General features: G+C 39.4%; 1 protein-coding gene and 1 long non-coding RNA gene across 2 annotated transcripts in view; one reads left to right on the forward strand and one right to left on the reverse strand.

Annotated features, from left to right (window-relative positions):
• The window catches only part of LOC133648368 (uncharacterized), a 326771-nt gene that overhangs the window by 9357 nt on the left and 297722 nt on the right, over positions 1-19692 (reverse strand). The gene's annotated exons all lie outside the window — the stretch shown is intronic.
• LOC133648367 (kelch-like protein 4) overlaps positions 17755-19692 on the forward strand; it is a 207459-nt gene continuing 205521 nt past the window's right edge. The window contains exon 1 of the mRNA XM_062044391.1: positions 17755-17824. The gene's annotated coding sequence lies outside the window, so the exon portion shown is untranslated. The remainder of the gene's footprint in view (positions 17825-19692) is intronic.

Consider the following 19692-nt stretch of genomic DNA (forward strand, 5'->3'; position numbering starts at 1 on the left):
TGAGACATCTCCTACAACTACAGCACCAGAATTGTGCTGCTGAAGCAAGTCCGTTTTTTTGAATTTTTTTTACGACATTTTGCAAAATATTTTTTTTACGACATTTTGCAAAATATTTTTTTTCCGTAAAATATGCATTTTCTTCTAATTTCTTCCATTTTCGGGTTTAGTCGGGACTCCTGATGACGTTTTGAGACATCTCCTACAACTACAGCACCAGAATTGTACTGCTGAAGCAGGTCAGTTTTTTGGCATTTTTACGACAGGGTCCCCCCTTACGACATTTTAGCAAAAAATGTTTTTCTTAAAAAATGCATTTTCTTACATTTTCTTACATTTACGGGTTTAGTCGGGACTCCTGATGACGTTTTGAGACATCTCCTACAACTACAGCACCAGAATTGTGCTGCTGAAGGAAGTCCGTTTTTTTGGAATTTTTTTTTTGTAAAAAAAAAGTTTTCCCAAAAAAAGCATTTTATGCCATTTTTAGGTTTTGTAGGGACTCCTGATGACGTTTTGAGACATCCCCTACAACTACAGCACCAGAATTGTGCTGCTGAAGGAAGTCCGTTTTTTGGAATTTTTACGACAGGGTCCCCCCTTACGACATTTTGGAAAAAAATGTTTTTCTTAAAAAATACATTTTCTTACATTTACGGGTTTAGTCGGGACTCCTGATGACGTTTTGAGACATCTCCTACAACTACAGCACCAGAATTGTGCTGCTGAAGCAAGTCCGTTTTTTGGAATTTTTACGACAGGGTCCCCCCTTACGACATTTTAGCAAAAAATGTTTTTCTTAAAAAATGCATTTTCTTACATTTTCTTACATTTACGGGTTTAGTCGGGACTCCTGATGACGTTTTGAGACATCTCCTACAACTACAGCACCAGAATTGTGCTGCTCAAACAAGTTCGTTTTTTGAATTTTTTTTTGTAAAAAAAAAGTTTTCCCAAAAAAAGCATTTTATGCCATTTTTAGGTTTTGTAGGGACTCCTGATGACGTTTTAAGACATCTCCTACAACTACAGCACCAGAATTGTACTGCTGAAACAAGTCCGTTTTTTGGCATTTTTTTATGACAGGGTCCCCCCTTACGACATTTTAGCAAAAAATGTTTTTCTTAAAAAATGCATTTTCTTACATTTACGGGTTTAGTCGGGACTCCTGATGACGTTTTGAGACATCTCCTACAACTACAGCACCAGAATTGTGCTGCTGAAGCAAGTCTGTTTTTTTGAATTTTTTTTACGACATTTTGCAAAATATTTTTTTTACGACATTTTGCAAAATATTTTTTTTCCGTAAAATATGCATTTTCTTCTAATTTCTTCCATTTTCGAGTTTAGTCGGGACTCCTGATGACGTTTTGAGACATCTCCTACAACTACAGCACCAGAATTGTGCTGCTGAAGCAAGTCTGTTTTTTGAATTTTTTTTTGTAAAAAAAAAGTTTTCCCAAAAAAAGCATTTTATGCCATTTTTAGGTTTTGTAGGGACTCCTGATGACGTTTTAAGACATCTCCTACAACTACAGCACCAGAATTGTGCTGCTGAAGCAAATCAGTTTTTTGGAATTTTTACGACAGGGTCCCCCCTTACGACATTTTAGCAAAAAATGTTTTTCGTAAAAAATGCATTTTCTTACATTTACGGGTTTAGTCGGGACTCCTGATGACGTTTTGAGACATCTCCTACAACTACAGCACCAGAATTGTGCTGCTGAAGCAAGTCTGTTTTTTGAATTTTTTTTTGTAAAAAAAAAGTTTTCCCAAAAAAAGCATTTTATGCCATTTTTAGGTTTTGTAGGGACTCCTGATGACGTTTTGAGACATCTCCTACAACTACAGCACCAGAATTGTGCTGCTGAAGCAAGTCAGTTTTTTGGAATTTTACCTTACGACATTTTAGCAAAAAATGTTTTTCGTAAAAAATGCATTTTCTTACATTTTCTTACATTTACGGGTTTAGTCGGGACTCCTGATGACGTTTTGAGACATCTCCTACAACTACAGCACCAGAATTGTGCTGCTGAAGCAAGTCTGTTTTTTGAATTTTTTTTTGTAAAAAAAAAGTTTTCCCAAAAAAAGCATTTTATGCCATTTTTAGGTTTTGTAGGGACTCCTGATGACGTTTTGAGACATCTCCTACAACTACAGCACCAGAATTGTGCTGCTGAAGCAAGTCAGTTTTTTGGAATTTTACCTTACGACATTTTAGCAAAAAATGTTTTTCTTAAAAAATGCATTTTCTTACATTTTCTTACATTTACGGGTTTAGTCGGGACTCCTGATGACGTTTTGAGACATCTCCTACAACTACAGCACCAGAATTGTGCTGCTGAAGGAAGTCCGTTTTTTTGGAATTTTTTTTTTGTAAAAAAAAAGTTTTCCCAAAAAAAGCATTTTATGCCATTTTTAGGTTTTGTAGGGACTCCTGATGACGTTTTGAGACATCCCCTACAACTACAGCACCAGAATTGTGCTGCTGAAGGAAGTCCGTTTTTTGGAATTTTTACGACAGGGTCCCCCCTTACGACATTTTGGAAAAAAATGTTTTTCTTAAAAAATACATTTTCTTACATTTACGGGTTTAGTCGGGACTCCTGATGACGTTTTGAGACATCTCCTACAACTACAGCACCAGAATTGTGCTGCTGAAGCAAGTCCGTTTTTTGGAATTTTTACGACAGGGTCCCCCCTTACGACATTTTAGCAAAAAATGTTTTTCTTAAAAAATGCATTTTCTTACATTTTCTTACATTTACGGGTTTAGTCGGGACTCCTGATGACGTTTTGAGACATCTCCTACAACTACAGCACCAGAATTGTGCTGCTCAAACAAGTTCGTTTTTTGAATTTTTTTTTGTAAAAAAAAAGTTTTCCCAAAAAAAGCATTTTATGCCATTTTTAGGTTTTGTAGGGACTCCTGATGACGTTTTAAGACATCTCCTACAACTACAGCACCAGAATTGTACTGCTGAAACAAGTCCGTTTTTTGGCATTTTTTTATGACAGGGTCCCCCCTTACGACATTTTAGCAAAAAATGTTTTTCTTAAAAAATGCATTTTCTTACATTTACGGGTTTAGTCGGGACTCCTGATGACGTTTTGAGACATCTCCTACAACTACAGCACCAGAATTGTGCTGCTGAAGCAAGTCTGTTTTTTTGAATTTTTTTTACGACATTTTGCAAAATATTTTTTTTACGACATTTTGCAAAATATTTTTTTTCCGTAAAATATGCATTTTCTTCTAATTTCTTCCATTTTCGAGTTTAGTCGGGACTCCTGATGACGTTTTGAGACATCTCCTACAACTACAGCACCAGAATTGTGCTGCTGAAGCAAGTCTGTTTTTTGAATTTTTTTTTGTAAAAAAAAAGTTTTCCCAAAAAAAGCATTTTATGCCATTTTTAGGTTTTGTAGGGACTCCTGATGACGTTTTAAGACATCTCCTACAACTACAGCACCAGAATTGTGCTGCTGAAGCAAATCAGTTTTTTGGAATTTTTACGACAGGGTCCCCCCTTACGACATTTTAGCAAAAAATGTTTTTCGTAAAAAATGCATTTTCTTACATTTACGGGTTTAGTCGGGACTCCTGATGACGTTTTGAGACATCTCCTACAACTACAGCACCAGAATTGTGCTGCTGAAGCAAGTCTGTTTTTTGAATTTTTTTTTGTAAAAAAAAAGTTTTCCCAAAAAAAGCATTTTATGCCATTTTTAGGTTTTGTAGGGACTCCTGATGACGTTTTGAGACATCTCCTACAACTACAGCACCAGAATTGTGCTGCTGAAGCAAGTCAGTTTTTTGGAATTTTACCTTACGACATTTTAGCAAAAAATGTTTTTCGTAAAAAATGCATTTTCTTACATTTTCTTACATTTACGGGTTTAGTCGGGACTCCTGATGACGTTTTGAGACATCTCCTACAACTACAGCACCAGAATTGTGCTGCTGAAGCAAGTCTGTTTTTTGAATTTTTTTTTGTAAAAAAAAAGTTTTCCCAAAAAAAGCATTTTATGCCATTTTTAGGTTTTGTAGGGACTCCTGATGACGTTTTGAGACATCTCCTACAACTACAGCACCAGAATTGTGCTGCTGAAGCAAGTCAGTTTTTTGGAATTTTACCTTACGACATTTTAGCAAAAAATGTTTTTCGTAAAAAATGCATTTTCTTACATTTTCTTACATTTACGGGTTTAGTCGGGACTCCTGATGACGTTTTGAGACATCTCCTACAACTACAGCACCAGAATTGTGCTGCTGAAGCAAGTCTGTTTTTTTGAATTTTTTTTTGTGAAAAAAAAGTTTTCCCAAAAAAAGCATTTTATGCCATTTTTAGGTTTTGTAGGGACTCCTGATGACGTTTTGAGACGTCTCCTACAACTACAGCACCAGAATTGTGCTGCTGAAGCAAGTCCGTTTTTTTGAATTTTTAAGACAGGGTCCCCCCTTACGACATTTTAGCAAAAAATGTTTTTCGTAAAAAATGCATTTTCTTACATTTTCTTACATTTACGGGTTTAGTCGGGACTCCTGATGACGTTTTGAGACATCTCCTACAACTACAGCACCAAAATTGTGCTGCTGAAGCAAGTCTGTTTTTTGAATTTTTTTTTGTAAAAAAAAAGTTTTCCCAAAAAAAGCATTTTATGCCATTTTTAGGTTTTGTAGGGACTCCTGATGACGTTTTGAGACATCTCCTACAACTACAGCACCAGAATTGTACTGCTGAGGCAAGTCGGTTTTTTGGCATTTTTACGACAGGGTCCCCCCTTACGACATTTTAGCAAAAAATGTTTTTCTTAAAAAATGCATTTTCTTACATTTTCTTACATTTACGGGTTTAGTCGGGACTCCTGATGACGTTTTGAGACATCTCCTACAACTACAGCACCAGAATTGTGCTGCTGAAGCAAGTCCGTTTTTTGGAATTTTTACGACAGGGTCCCCCCTTACGACATTTTAGCAAAAAATGTTTTTGTAAAAAATGCATTTTCTTACATTTTCTTACATTTACGGGTTTAGTCGGGACTCCTGATGACGTTTTGAGACATCTCCTACAACTACAGGACCAGAAATGTGCTGCTGAAGCAAGTCCGTTTTTTGGAATTTTTTTTTGTAAAAAAAAAGTTTTCCCAAAAAAAGCATTTTATGCCATTTTTAGGTTTTGTAGGGACTCCTGATGACGTTTTGAGACATCTCCTACAACTACAGCACCAGAATTGTACTGCTGAAGCAAGTCCGTTTTTTGGCATTTTTACGACAGGGTCCCCCCTTACGACATTTTAGCAAAAAATGTTTTTCGTAAAAAATGCATTTTCTTACATTTTCTTACATTTACGGGTTTAGTCGGGACTCCTGATGACGTCTTGAGACATCTCCTACAACTACAGCACCAGAATTGTGCTGCTGAAGCAAGTCCGTTTTTTGGAATTTTTTTTTGTAAAAAAAAAGTTTTCCCAAAAAAAGCATTTTATGCCATTTTTAGGTTTTGTAGGGACTCCTGATGACGTTTTGAGACATCTCCTACAACTACAGCACCAGAATTGTACTGCTGAAGCAAGTCCGTTTTTTTGGCATTTTTACGACAGGGTCCCCCCTTACGACATTTTAGCAAAAAATGTTTTTCGTAAAAAATGCATTTTCTTACATTTTCTTACATTTACGGGTTTAGTCGGGACTCCTGATGACGTTTTGAGACATCTCCTACAACTACAGCACCAGAATTGTGCTGCTGAAGCAAGTCAGTTTTTTGGAATTTTTACGACAGGGTCCCCCCTTACGACATTTTAGCAAAAAATGTTTTTCGTAAAAAATGCATTTTCTTACATTTTCTTACATTTACGGGTTTAGTCGCGACTCCTGATGACGTTTTGAGACATCTCCTACAACTACAGCACCAGAAATGTGCTGCTGAAGCAAGTCCGTTTTTTGGAATTTTTTTTTGTTAAAAAAAAGTTTTCCCAAAAAAAGCATTTTATGCCATTTTTAGGTTTTGTAGGGACTCCTGATGACGTTTTGAGACATCTCCTACAACTACAGCACCAGAATTGTGCTGCTGAAGCAAGTCTGTTTTTTGAAAATTTTTTTGTAAAAAAAAAAGTTTTCCCAAAAAAAGCATTTTATGCCATTTTTAGGTTTTGTAGGGACTCCTGATGACGTTTTGAGACAACTCCTACAACTACAGCACCAGAATTGTGCTGCTGAAGCAAGTCAGTTTTTTGGAATTTTTACGACAGGGTCCCCCCTTACGACATTTTAGCAAAAAATGTTTTTCGTAAAAAATGCATTTTCTTACATTTTCTTACATTTACGGGTTTAGTCGGGACTCCTGATGACGTTTTGAGACATCTCCTACAACTACAGCACCAGAATTGTGCTGCTGAAGCAAGTCTGTTTTTTGAATTTTTTTTTGTTAAAAAAAAGTTTTCCCAAAAAAAGCATTTTATGCCATTTTTAGGTTTTGTAGGGACTCCTGATGACGTTTTGAGACATCTCCTACAACTACAGCACCAGAATTGTGCTGCTGAAGCAAGTCGTTTTTTTGGCATTTTTACGACAGGGTCCCCCCTTACGACATTTTAGCAAAAAATGTTTTTCTTAAAAAATGCATTTTCTTACATTTTCTTACATTTACGGGTTTAGTCGGGACTCCTGATGACGTTTTGAGACATCTCCTACAACTACAGCACCAGAATTGTGCTGCTGAAGCAAGTCCGTTTTTTGGAATTTTTTTTTGTAAAAAAAAAGTTTTCCCAAAAAAAGCATTTTATGCCATTTTTAGGTTTTGTAGGGACTCCTGATGACGTTTTGAGACATCTCCTACAACTACAGCACCAGAATTGTACTGCTGAAGCAAGTCCGTTTTTTGGCATTTTTACGACAGGGTCCCCCCTTACGACATTTTAGCAAAAAATGTTTTTCGTAAAAAATGCATTTTCTTATATTTTCTTACATTTACGGGTTTAGTCGGGACTCCTGATGACGTTTTGAGACATCTCCTACAACTACAGCACCAGAATTGTGCTGCTGAAGCAAGTCTGTTTTTTGAAATTTTTTTTGTAAAAAAAAAGTTTTCCCAAAAAAAGCATTTTATGCCATTTTTAGGTTTTGTAGGGACTCCTGATGACGTTTTGAGACAACTCCTACAACTACAGCACCAGAATTGTGCTGCTGAAGCAAGTCAGTTTTTTGGAATTTTTACGACAGGGTCCCCCCTTACGACATTTTAGCAAAAAATGGTTTTCGTAAAAAATGCATTTTCTTACATTTTCTTACATTTACGGGTTTAGTCGGGACTCCTGATGACGTTTTGAGACATCTCCTACAACTACAGCACCAGAATTGTGCTGCTGAAGCAAGTCTGTTTTTTGAATTTTTTTTGTAAAAAAAAAGTTTTCCCAAAAAAAGCATTTTATGCCATTTTTAGGTTTTGTAGGGACTCCTGATGACGTTTTGAGACATCTCCTACAACTACAGCACCAGAATTGTACTGCTGAAGCAAGTCAGTTTTTTGGCATTTTTACGACAGGGTCCCCCCTTACGACATTTTAGCAAAAAATGTTTTTCTTAAAAAATGCATTTTCTTACATTTTCTTACATTTACGGGTTTAGTCGGGACTCCTGATGACGTTTTGAGACATCTCCTACAACTACAGCACCAGAATTGTGCTGCTGAAGCAAGTCAGTTTTTTGGAATTTTTACGACAGGGTCCCCCCTTACGACATTTTAGCAAAAAATGTTTTTCGTAAAAAATGCATTTTCTTACATTTTCTTACATTTACGGGTTTAGTCGCGACTCCTGATGACGTTTTGAGACATCTCCTACAACTACAGCACCAGAATTGTGCTGCTGAAGCAAGTCTGTTTTTTTGAATTTTTTTTTGTAAAAAAAAAGTTTTCCCAAAAAAAGCATTTTATGCCATTTTTCGGTTTTGTAGGGACTCCTGATGACGTTTTGAGACGTCTCCTACAACTACAGCACCAGAATTGTGCTGCTGAAGCAAGTCCGTTTTTTGGAATTTTTACGACAGGGTCCCCCCTTACGACATTTTAGCAAAAAATATTTTTCTTAAAAAATGCATTTTCTTACATTTTCTTACATTTACGGGTTTAGTCGGGACTCCTGATGACGTTTTGAGACATCTCCTACAACTACAGCACCAGAATTGTGCTGCTGAAGCAAGTCCGTTTTTTGGAATTTTTACGACAGGGTCCCCCCTTACGACATTTTAGCAAAAAATGTTTTTCGTAAAAAATGCATTTTCTTACATTTTCTTACATTTACGGGTTTAGTCGGGACTCCTGATGACGTTTTGAGACATCTCCTACAACTACAGCACCAGAATTGTGCTGCTGAAGCAAGTCTGTTTTTTTGAATTTTTTTTTGTAAAAAAAAAGTTTTCCCAAAAAAAGCATTTTATGCCATTTTTCGGTTTTGTAGGGACTCCTGATGACGTTTTGAGACGTCTCCTACAACTACAGCACCAAAATTGTGCTGCTGAAGCAAGTCTGTTTTTTGAATTTTTTTTTGTAAAAAAAAAGTTTTCCCAAAAAAAGCATTTTATGCCATTTTTAGGTTTTGTAGGGACTCCTGATAGTGGCATAATATCATCAAAAGGTTCAGAGAATCTGGAGAAATCACTCCACATAAGCGGCATGGCCGGAAACCAACATTGAATGACCGTGACCTTCGATCCCTCAGAGGGCACTGTATCAAAAACTGACATCAATCTCTAAAGGATATCACCACATGGGCTCAGGAACACTTCAGAAAACCACTGTCACTAAATACAGTTGGTCGCTACATCTGTAAGTGCAAGTTAAAGCTCTACTATGCAAAGAGAAAGCCATTTATCAACAACACCCAGAAACGCCGCCGGCTTCTCTGGGCCCGAGATCATCTAAGATGGACTGATGCAAAGTGGAAAAGTGTTCTGTGGTCTGACGAGTCCACATTTCAAATTGTTTTTGGAAATATTCGACATTGTGTCATCTGGACCAAAAGGGAAGCGAACCATTCAGACTGTTATCGACGCAAAATTCAAAAGCCGGCATCTGTGATGGTATGGGGGTGCATTAGTGCCCAAAGCATGGGTAACTTACACATCTGTTAAGGCACCATTAATGCTGAAAGGTACATACAGGTTTTGGAACAACATTTGCTGCCATCTAAGCGCCGTCTTTTTCATGGACGCCCCTGCTTATTTCAGCAAGACAATGCCAAGCCACATTCAGCACGTGTTACAACAGCGTGGCTTCATGAAAAAAAGAGTGCAGGTACTTTCCTGGCCCACCTGCAGTCCAGACCTGTCTCCCATCGAAAATGTGTGGCGCATTATGAAGCCTAAAATACGACAGCGGAGACTCCGGACTGTTGAACGACTGAAGCTCTACATAAAACAAGAATGGGAAAGAATTCCACTTTCAAAGCTTCAACAATTAGTTTCCTCAGTTCCCAATCGTTTATTGAGTGTTGTTAAAAGAAAAGGTGATGTAACACAGTGGTGAACATGCCCTTTCCCAATTACTTTGGCACGTGTTGCAGCCATGAAATTCTAAGTTAATTATTATTTGCCAAAAAAACCCAAAAGTTTATGAGTTTGAACATCAAATATCTTGTCTTTGTAGTGCATTCAATTGAATATGGGTTGAAAAGGATTAGCAAATCATTGTATTCCGTTTATATTTACATCTAACACAATTTCCCAACTCATATGGAAACGGGGTTTGTACATCAGTGCAGATGTGGGTGTATTTTGAAAGGTTTAGAGGCAAAATATAAAAGCGATCATGACAAAAACATTTAAAATGGGATGGAGTGGATTTTTACACTCTTAAGAAAAATATATTTTAAAAATATTTAAACCATTTATAATTACCAAGGGGATACAGCTCACGACGACCTCACTTCACTTGACACTTATGGTATTTAGAGAAGAAAAGACTGAAGGCACATCATGTATTTACATCTGAGGGGTCCACAAATTAAACATGAATCTGGTGAAAGACAAAGTTGGGTTTATTCGTGCATCGCTAAGTAACATATTTGATTGACATAACGAGTTACACTAACTAAGAAAAAGGATACGTTTGTTTGCAGTTGATTTCCTGCTACAAATATTAGTCTCATCTACAATTCATGTCTGCAGTTGTTTTTATGCGGTGAAGTTCATATTTTGTCTGATTATTTAGTTGTAGATGTTCCTGTTTTCAACAATGTTTGCAAGCGATATCAAGATATCAGTATATGCTGATGAGCCTACCAGAGATTTATTCATTTAGTTTATTAATACTATTAAGGATATTTTATTGATGCTAACAAGTGGGACTAAAGACTTTATAATATGGTGGAATAATGAACTTGTCTTTCCTGCACAACAACAACTAAGCTTTTAATTTCTGTTATGAGAATGGACAACAAAAATACGGTGGATTGGACCGACAATCACAATATTTATCACTAGGACTTAAAGGCCTACTGAAATTATTTTTTTTAATTTAAACGGGGATAGCAGATCTATTCTATGTGTCATACTTGATCATTTCGCGATATTGCCATATTTTTGCTGAAAGGATTTAGTATAGAACAACGACGATAAAGATTGCAACTTTTGGTATCTGATAAAAAAAAAGGCTTGCACCTACCGGAAGTAGCGTGACGTAGTCAGTTGAACATATACGCAAAGTTCCCTATTGTTTACAATGATGGCCGCATGAAGTGAGAGAGATTCGGACCGAGAAAGCGACAATTTCCCCATTAATTTGAGCGAGGATGAAAGATTTGTGGATGAGTAAAGTGCAAGTGAAGGACTAGTGGGGAGTGGAAGCGATTCAGATAGGGAAGATGCTGTGAGAGCCGGGGGTGACCTGATATTCAGCTGGGAATGACTACAACAGTAAATAAACACAAGACATATATATACTCTATTAGCCACAACACAACCAGGCTTATATTTAATATGCCACAAATTAATCCTGCATAAAAACACCTGCGTGTTTGTTATGCTAGCTCCTAGCTCCTCTGCTAGCTCCTAGCTCCATAGAACATGCCAATACAATTCAAACACCTGATCAACACACACAATCACTCAGCCCAAAAGACCGTTTACCTAACCCAAGGTTCATAAAGCTTATATATTTTTAAAAAGTTACGTACGTGACGCGCACATACGGTCAAGTTATCGAATGTTTAGCAGCCAAGGCTGCATACTCACGGTACCTGATATTCAGCTGGGAATGACTACAACAGTAAATAAACACAAGACATATATATACTCTATTAGCCACAACACAACCAGGCTTATATTTAATATGCCACAAATTAATCCTGCATAATAACACCTGCGTGTTTGTTATGCTAGCTCCTAGCTCCTCTGCTAGCTCCTAGCTCCATAGAACACGCCAATACAATTCAAACACCTGATCAACACACACAATCACTCAGCCCAAAAGACCGTTCACCTAACCCAAGGTTCATAAAGCTTATATATTTTTAAAAAGTTACGTATGTGACGCGCACGTACGGTACGGTACGTGTTATGCTAGCTCCTAGCTCCTCTGCTAGCTCCTAGCTCCATAGAACACGCCAATACAATTGAAACACCTGATCAACACACACAATCACTCAGCCCAAAAGACCGTTCACCTAACCCAAGGTTCATAAAGCTTATATATTTTAAAAAAGTTACGTACATACGCAAAAAAAAGCCAAAGCTGCATACTCACAGTAGCACGTCTGCGTCTTTGTCATCCAAATCAAAGTAATCCTGGTAAGAGTCTGTGTTGTCCCAGTTCTCTACAGGCATCTGTGTATCCAAGTCAAATGTCCTCCTGGTTAGAGTCTCTGTTATCCGAGTTCTTCCATCTTGACTGCATCTTTCGGGAATGTAAACAAAGAAGCGCCGGCTGTGTACTGTTGTGGCTGACTACGTTCGAAAAATACGTCCATTTCGCACCGACAACTTTCTTCTTTGCTTGCTCAGCTTCCTTCTTCATAATGCAATGAACATGATTGAAACAGATTCACGAACACAGATGTCCAGAATACTGTGGAATTATGAAATGAAAACAGAGCTTTTTCGTATTGGCTTCAATGTGGAAGGCATACCCGTGTTCCCCGGTCTACGTCACGCGCATACGTCATCCTCAGAGGCGTTTCGAACCGGAAGTTTAGCGGCAAATTTAAAATGTCACTTTATAAGTTAACCCGGCCGTATTGGCATGTGTTATAATGTTAAGATTTCATCATTGATATATAAACTATCAGACTGCGTGGTCGGTAGTAGTGGTTTTCAGTAGGCCTTTAACATGACGTTAGTTTATTTGCACAAGCAGGTCGTCTAATTATATTTAGGCGTATCAACCACAAAATAACACAAACTAATGCCATCTCTTTATGTTAAGTTCTGCTCTCAGACACTACAAATATAGTAGGGAGAAAAAAACTCGATTGAATCCCAGAAAGTTTCCCAAACAAATCAAACGTTCAAACACACATTTTCCAAAGTTATCTCTGCAGACACAAGCGGTCCCATTGTATTCCACGAGATGATGAAAGTGATATTTTTCTTCAAGGCACTTTCGTTTTTACCCTGAACCACATATTTCGGGACTCTATGAAAGCTCTCTCCTATCTCTCTACGTGAACGACTGGAACACCCAAGAACAGAACAGCAATATGACATTTTCTGCTCAAACTCTACACTCACTCTCACTTGTTTCAATGCTACGCTCGTGTGAATTAAGCTGCAAAGAAGAAAAACTGATATGACATCATAAGCAAACCCAGCTATCTAACAGTTAGAGATGCTACCTCAGCGGAAGCATTTAAGTCCCATCTTAAAACTCATTTGTATACTCTAGCCTTTAAATAGATTCCCCTTTTAGACCAGTTGATCTGCCGTTTCTGCTTCGTGGAGAGGGGGGGCACAGATTCAGTGATCACAGATGAGGCGCTAGCTGTCCAAAGTCGGGATCCAGGGTGGACCACTCATCTGTGCATCAGTTTGGGATGTTTCTACGCTGCTGACCTGTCTCCACTCAAGATGATCCCCTGCTGGCCCCACTATGGACTGGACTCTCACACTATTAACTAGATCCACTATGGACTGGACTCTCACAATATTATGCTAGATCGACTATGGACTAGACTCTCACAAAATTATGCTAGGTCCACTATGGACTGGACTCTCACACTATTAACTAGATCGACTATGGACTAGACTCTCACACTATTAACTAGATCCACTATGGACTGGACTCTCACACTATTAACTAGATCGACTATGGACTAGACTCTCACACTATTAACTAGATCCACTATGGACTGGACTCTCACAATATTATGCTAGATCCACTATGGACTAGACTCTCACAAAATTATGCTAGGTCCACTATGGACTGGACTCTCAAGCTATTAACTAGATCCACTATGGACTGGACTCTCACAATATTATGCTAGATTCACTATGGACTGGACTCTCACACTATTATGCTAGATCCACTATGGACTCGTCCATCCATCCATTTTCTACCGCTTCTTCCCTTCGGGGTGGCGGGGGGCACTGGAGCCTATCTCAGCTACAATCGGGCGGAAGGCGGGGTACACCCTGGACAAGTCGCCACCTCATCGCAGGGCCAACACAGATAGACAGACAACATTCACACTCACATTCACACACTAGGGCCAATTTAGTGTTGCCAATCAACCTATCCCCAGGTGCATGTCCTTGGAGGTGGGAGGAAGCCGGAGTCCCCGGAGGGAACCCACGCAGTCACGGGGAGAACATGCAAACTCCACACAGAAAGATCCCGAGACCGGGATTGAACTTGCGACTACTCAGGACCTTCGTATTGTGAGGCAGACGCACTAACCCCTCTCCCACCGTGCTGCCCCCTCACTATGGACTGGACTCTCACAATATTATGCTAGATCCACTATGGACTGGACTCTCACACAATTATGTTAGATCCACTATGGACTGTACTCTCACACTATTATGTTAGATGCACTATGGACTGGACTCTCACACTATTAACTAGATCCACTATGGACTGGACTCTCACAATATTATGCTAGATCCACTACGGACTGGACTCTCACACTATTAACTAGATCCAATATAGACTGGAATCTCACACTATTATGCTCGATCCACTATGGACTGGACTCTCACACTATTAACTAGATCCACTATGGACTTGACTCTCACAATATTATGCTAGATCCACTATGAACTGGACTCTCACACTATTAACTAGATCCATTATGGACTGGACTCTCACAATATTATGCTAGATCCACTATGAACTGGACTCTCACACTATTAACTAGATCCACTATGGACTGGACTCTCACAGTATTATGCTAAATCCACTATGGACTGAAATCTCACACTATTAACTAGATCCACTATGGACTGGACTCTCACAATATTAACTAGATCCACCATGGACTGGACTCTCACAATATTATGCTAGATCCACTATGGACTGGACTCTCACACTATTAACTAGATCCACTATGGACTGGACTCTCGCAATATTATGCTAGATCCACTATGGACTGGACTCTCACACTATTAACTAGATCCACTATGGACTGGACTCTCACAATATTATGCTAGATCCACTATGGACTGGACTCTCACAATATTATGCTAGATCCACTATGGACTGGACTCGCACACAATTATGTTAGATCCACTATGGACTGTACTCTCACACTATTATGTTAGATCCACTATGGACTGGACTCTCACACTATTAACTAGATCCACTATGGACTGGACTCTCACAATATTATGCTAGATCCACTACGGACTGGACTCTCACACTATTAACTAGATCCAATATAGACTGGAATCTCACACTATTATGCTCGATCCACTATGGACTGGACTCTCACACTATTAACTACATCCACTATGGACTGGACTCTCACAGTATTATGCTAGATCCACTATGGACTGAAATCTCACACTATTAACTAGATCCACTATGGACTGGACTCTCACAATATTAACTAGATCCACCATGGACTGGACTCTCACAATATTATGCTAGATCCACTATGGACTGGACTCTCACACTATTAACTAGATCCACTATGGACTGGACTCTCGCAATATTATGCTAGATCCACTATGGACTGGACTCTCACACTATTAACTAGATCCACTATGGACTGGACTCTCACAATATTATGCTAGATCCACTATGGACTGGACTCTCACACTATTATGTTAGATCCACTATGGACTGGACTCTCACACTATTAACTAGATCCACTATGGACTGGACTCTCACACTATTAACTAGATCCACTATGGACTGGACTCTCACAATATTAAGCTAGGTCCCCTCCAAGGTTTCTCATTGTCATCCCATTGGGTTGAGTTTTTTCTCGCCCTTATGTGGGATCTGAACCGAGGATGTCTTTGTGGCTTGTGCAGCCCTTTGAGACACTCATGATTTATGGCTATATAGGTAAACATTGATTGATTGATTGATATTGTGTATTTTATTTGGGAGGGTTCTAATCTTTTTATGGCTGCTAAGTAGAGGCATCACGGACATCAGCTTGGAAATACATTAGCTTTTTTTTTTCAACTCACTAACGTAAACAACTTTACGCAATGTAGGTAACGTAAGCATAGACACCACGGCGTCAATTCAGGTTCTTCACCAATCGCCATTTCTTCGGAATCAGAATATATATTCATATATTACATATAGTTTATTATTTGCGCACTATTGCATACCGACAACATAAACAAAAAATGACATAGCTTTCCCTAAGATGACGAAAAAGTTGCATTTGAGCTGCATTCGTGTCGCATTTCCATTTTAGACTCAAGTCACTTTTGATTGATTTGATTCCAACCGGATTCGGACTACCTCCTGACGTGGCCTGAATCTGATGCGAAAAGACCCCATTTGAAGCACTTTTGGAGCTTTTAGACTGGCCCAAAAAAATATGATCTGTGTCACTTGAGATTTGGTGTGCAGTGTACACATTAGTTGACTCGTTTAAAACCTAAAAAACAGGTTTTACCTGCTGTGAAATGTTACATGATGTTGGTGGTGTACACAACCCAAAGCCAGTGAAGTTGGTACATTTGTGTAAATGGTAAATAAAAACAGAATACAATGATTTGCAAATCCTTTTCAACGTATATTCAATTGAATAGACTGCAAAGACAAGATATTTAATGTTTTAACTTTTTTTTGTGCAAATAATCATTAACAGGGGCAATTTTACCACTGTGTTACATGGCCTTTCATTTTAACAACACTCAGTAAACGTTTGGGAACTGAGGAGACACATTTTTGAAGCTTTTCAGGTGGAAATCTTTCCCATTCTTGCTTGATGTACAGCTTAAGTTGTTCAACAGTCCGGGGGTCTCCGTTGTGGTATATTAGGCTTCATAATGCGCCACACATTTTCAATGGGAGACAGGTCTGGACTACAGGCAGGCCAGTCTAGTACCCACATTCTTTTACTATGAAGCCACTCTGTTGTAACACGTGGCTTGGCATTGTCTTGCTGAAATAAGCAGGGGCGCCCATGATAACGTTGCTTGGATGGCAACATATGTTGTTCCAAAACTTGTATGTACCTTTCAGCATTAATGGTGCCTTAACAGATATGTAAGTTACCCATGCCACTAATACACCCCCATACCATCACAGGTGCTGTTTTTTCAACTTTGCGTCGATAACAATCCGGATGGTTGTTTTCCTCTCTGATCCGGACATCCAAAGTTTCCAAAAACAATTTGAAATGTGGACTCGTCAGACCACAGAACACTCAGTCCATCTGAGATGAGCTCAGGCCCAGCGAAGCCGGTGGCGTTTCTGGGTGTTGTTGATAAATGGCTTTGGCTTTGCATTGTAGAGTTTTAACTTGCACTTGCAGATGTAGTGACTAACTGTAGTTACTGATAGTGGTTTTCTGAAGTGTTCCTGAGCCCATGTGGTGATATCCTTTACACACTGATGTCGCTTTTCGATGCAGTACCGCCTGAAGGATCAAAGGTCACGGGCATTCAATGTTTGTTTTTGGCCTTGCAGTGATTTCTCCAGATTCTCTGAACCTGTTGATAATTTTACGGACCCTAGATGGTGAAATCCCTAAATTCCTTGCAATATCTTGTTTAAAAATGTTGTTCTTGAACTGTTGGACAAATTGCTCACGAATTTGTTGACAAAGTGGTGACCCTCGCCCCATCCTTGTTTGTGAATGACTGAGCATTTCATGGAATCTACTTTTATACCCAATCATGGCACCCACCTGTTCCCAATTTGCCTGTTCACCTGTGGGATGTTCCAAATAAGTGTTTGATGAGCATTCCTCAACTTTTCTCAGTCTTTTTTGCCACTTGTGCCAGCTTTTTTGAAAGATGTTGCAGGCATCAATTTCCAAATGAGCAGAAAACATCAAAGTTGACCAGTTCAAACATTAAATATCTTGTCTTTGCAGTCTATTCAATTGAATATAAGTTGAAAAGGATTTGCAAATCATTGTATTCTGTTTTTATTTACCATTTACACAACGTGCCAACTTCACTGCTTTTGGGTTTTGCACACAAAATGTCCATGAAAGCGGCGTCCTGCCTCAAACAGGACGTGTTTGTGGTCCCTGGAAGGCCATTGTTGATGTAGAACAGAGGAAGGAACTGCTTCCTTTGAAAGAGGAAAATGCCCCCCTTTCCTTTTTTGGGAGGCTGCGGTGAAGGAAAGAGAAGACAAAAAGAGTCCTGCACTCACAACCAAAAGTCGGTGTCACTTTCACACTCCTTTTTCAGGTAAGACGACAAATTACTTGATGCTTATTTAAGTCTTTCCTTAACATTTTTTGGTCATTTATCCTGTTGTCCCATGCAACATCCGTAACACTGTACGAGTATTTATGGACGATTCAACAACACATTTCTGACAAGCATGAGTCTGACGTTGTCCTGTTGGTCGCCAACAGCTTGTGGCACACCGCTGTGACATATGACATCGTACAGTATGTGTCATGCTGAGTGCGGACAGATGTTGTCCTTGACTCCCGTGTGCATTCATGCATCAAAAAGGTGACCCAGTGTAACCACCGACTTCTATACATGAGCTCATATTTCATTCTAACAGACGTTTGCTGTCATAGATACTGAGATAAAGCTCTGATTTGTTTAAATAGGTACCTTGGTCCGCAGTCACTTGATTAGGTACCTTGGTCCGCAGTCACTTGATTAAGTACATTGGTCCGCAGTCACTTGATTAGGTACCTTGGTCCGCAGTCACTTGATTAGGTACCTTGGTACGCAGTCACTTTATTAAGTACATTGGTCCGCAGTCACTTGATTAGGTACCTTGGTCCTCAGTCACTTGATTAGGTACTTTGGTCCGCAGTCACTTGATTAGGTACATTGGTCCGCTGTCACTTGATTTGGTACCTTGGTCCTCAGTCACTTGATTAGGTACATTGGTCCGCAGTCACTTGATTTGGTACCTTTTCCGCAGTCACTTGATTAGGTACCTTGGTCCGCAGTTACTTGATTAGGTACCTTGGTCCTCAGTCACTTGATTAGGTACATTGGTCCGCAGTCACTTGATTAGGCAAATTGGTCCGCAGTCACTTAATTAGGTACCTTGGTCCACAGTCACTTGATTAGGTACCTTGGTCCACAGTCACTTGATTAGGTACCTTGGTCCTCAGTAACTTGATTAGGTAAATTGGTCCGCAGTCACTTGATTAGGTAAATTGGTCCGCAGTCACTTGATTAGGTACCTTGGTCCGCAGTCACTTGATTAGGTACTTTGGTCCGCAGTCACTTGATTAGGTAAATTGGTCCGCAGTCACTTGATTAGGTACCTTGGTCCGCAGTCACTTGATTAAGTACATTAGTCCGCAGTCACTTGATTAGGTACATTGGTCCGCAGTCACTTGATTAGGCAAATTGGTCCGCAGTCACTTAATTAGGTACCTTGGTCCACAGTCACTTGATTAGGTACCTTGGTCCACAGTCACTTGATTAGGTACCTTGGTCCTCAGTCACTTGATTAGGTAAATTGGTCCGCAGTCACTTGATTAGGTAAATTGGTCCGCAGTCACTTGATTAGGTACCTTGGTCCGCAGTCACTTGATTAGGTACTTTGGTCCGCAGTCACTTGATTAGGTAAATTGGTCCGCAGTCACTTGATTAGGTACCTTGGTCCGCAGTCACTTGATTAGGTACTTTGGTCCGCAGTCACTTGATTAGGTAAATTGGTCCGCAGTCACTTGATTAGGTAAATTGGTCCGCAGTCACTTGATTAGGTACCTTGGTCCGCAGTCACTTGATTAAGTACATTAGTCCGCAGTCACTTGATTAGGTACCCTGGTCCTCAGTCACTTGATTAGGTAAATTGGTCCGCAGTCACTTGATTAGGTAAATTGGTCCGCAGTCACTTGATTAGGTACCTTGGTCCGCAGTCACTTGATTAGGTACCTTGGTCCGCAGTCACTTGATTAAGTACATTGGTCCGCAGTCACTTGATTAGGTACCTTGGTCCGCAGTCACTTGATTAGGTACCTTGGTACGCAGTCACTTGATTAGGTACCTTGGTACGCAGTCACTTTATTAGGTAAATTGGTCCGCAGTCACTTGATTAGGTACCTTGGTACGCAGTCACTTTATTAGGTAAATTG

The sequence above is a fragment of the Entelurus aequoreus genome, linkage group LG04 (genome assembly GCF_033978785.1).
Source record: "Entelurus aequoreus isolate RoL-2023_Sb linkage group LG04, RoL_Eaeq_v1.1, whole genome shotgun sequence".
In the NCBI taxonomy this organism is placed as follows: domain Eukaryota; kingdom Metazoa; phylum Chordata; class Actinopteri; order Syngnathiformes; family Syngnathidae; genus Entelurus; species Entelurus aequoreus.